General features: G+C 42.1%; 1 long non-coding RNA gene across 1 annotated transcript; it reads left to right on the forward strand.

Moving 5' to 3' along the window:
- Nucleotides 1-1,077: 1,077 nt before the first annotated feature.
- On the forward strand, nucleotides 1,078-1,785 carry LOC142768622 (uncharacterized). Its single transcript, XR_012885365.1, has 3 exons — nucleotides 1,078-1,162; nucleotides 1,243-1,305; nucleotides 1,456-1,785. It is a non-coding gene; the product is annotated as an uncharacterized LOC142768622 (long non-coding RNA).
- Nucleotides 1,786-2,038: the final 253 nt, after the last annotated feature.

Consider the following 2,038-nt stretch of genomic DNA (forward strand, 5'->3'; position numbering starts at 1 on the left):
TCATTGTGTAACAGTAGCCGTGAATATTTCCTTACCTAGGACCACTTCACTGCGGACCAATTCGAGCCGATACTGCTGCGCAAATTTGGTACTAAAATGTTGAAGAGAGACGCGGCGCCTACGATATTCAATCTAGAACGTTTGCAAACGTCAGGTAAGCCAATCGCGTTAAAAAACTGGAGAATGTTTAGTCCGTCTTCATTGTTTTCTGCATCACCCATAATTACTTCTCAACCTTTCACTAACCTGAAACATGTCGTCTTGCATATAGGCGTTGTGCACTGTTTGTGTATAGCTAATGGCTTTTCTTTGGTATAATTAATGCATTTTTTTCATTCTCCAGAATGCAATGATTCAGCCCGCTCATCTTGTGGCCTTAATCTACTACTAACAACAGCTGCTCTTGTTGATGGTGAGTCGACGGTTAAGCACATCTCACGCCTTTTCCCTCTTCGTTATCATTAATACATGTTTGGATTATGCAGAAGCCAAAGAGACACACTGCCCATCAGCTACGAATGTGCTTCTGACACCAACTGCTGTTGATGGTGAGTTCTTACTGCATTTATTACTTACCGTAATTACAAACGTGCTTTATGCCTTCATTGATGTTTTATAATTTGCAGGCTATGGAGCCAACAGTGATGCCACTCAAGCAGGGTTAGGTTCTTCACAAGGTAACGTAGCTAACACACATGCTGCATGTAGTCGAAGCATTGTAACGGCTTGTAACTTGTATCCATTGGTTTATATATTTTACAATCATGTCTGTAGGGATGTGCTGCAGATCCACAACATTTTGCTCCGCAGTATGGTGTTCAGCACATTGCGAGCATTGAAAGAATTGTCGCTTGGGTTTTGGCATGCATTCTTATTACTGAAAAATTGTAATGCACCTGTGCGTATTGTATATGCTTCAAGTAGTGATGATGCTTGTTTGCCAAAATGCGATGTAACAGAGATGATGGTCTTTTTCAATTCATCTTCATCTTTTTTAGGTCACACTGCCACTGATTCAGCACCATTGAATTTTCCAGAAGGTAATGGCAGTGACATGTTGCTTTGAAATTTCACATAATTTATTGTTGATCTCATGTTGCAGATGCACCTTCAAGTTCCCAATGTGACGCACTGCCAGCTTGTTCAACAGCTTGTTCAGCAGGTGAGTGCTACTTTTCATGATTTGTATAGGCATGTGTCTGTCGGATGGTTTTGTTGGTTCCAACTATCATATGTGCGCAGGTGTGGAAACCACCCATGAATCGAGCTGCCAGCCATTTCAAGCTTTGACGGTGCCTGTTGAGTGTGAGTGAAATTTCTGTTCAGTATCATATACATTTTTTAATTTTAGTCACTGGCCATCCCTCATTGCCTGTGCTGCAACTGTGCTAATTTAAAGCTTTGGTGACTGTACCGGTCTTCAGTACTACTAATAAGATTATCCGTCATTTACAGCTCAGCAGAACTTTTGTGCTGCCTGTGGAGGATTTCTGTCTGCTGAGGGCACAGCTGATGTCACCGGTAAGTGTTCAATGCTACTGTTCTCACACACTATGCAATATACACTTGAGTGTGACACATCGCCGCCTACAGGAAATTACGTGCACACTCATAACAGATTGATATATTGGTGCATTTAATAGTGCGGATGCGCTCCAAGTACTGGTGCCCTGTTTTGTTTCTTTTGCTGGTATGCTCATTCTTGTAAAGCGAGAGTAGTCGCACACAATGTAAGTTTATTGGAGGAACATGTAAGCTGTGTTTTGTGTACAGAAATGCATAGCACACTGCTACACACTGCGTAACATCATCATACTATCACTTGTGACACGCAATCAGCTGCCGTCTTTTAGCAACTCTGTCAAAAATAGCTACAACAGTGGAACCATGGCACTCTCCCCACTTTGTTTGAAATAGCCACTGCCATTGATAACCCTACGTCATAACCGAGAGTACCGGCCATATATTCATGTCTTTACTCATTACTAACTATTGGCATAGCTAGGAGGTGGTACACCGGACACTTGCTGCTCCCAAA

Source organism: Rhipicephalus microplus, chromosome 8, assembly GCF_043290135.1.
Source record: "Rhipicephalus microplus isolate Deutch F79 chromosome 8, USDA_Rmic, whole genome shotgun sequence".
Lineage (NCBI taxonomy): Eukaryota > Metazoa > Arthropoda > Arachnida > Ixodida > Ixodidae > Rhipicephalus > Rhipicephalus microplus.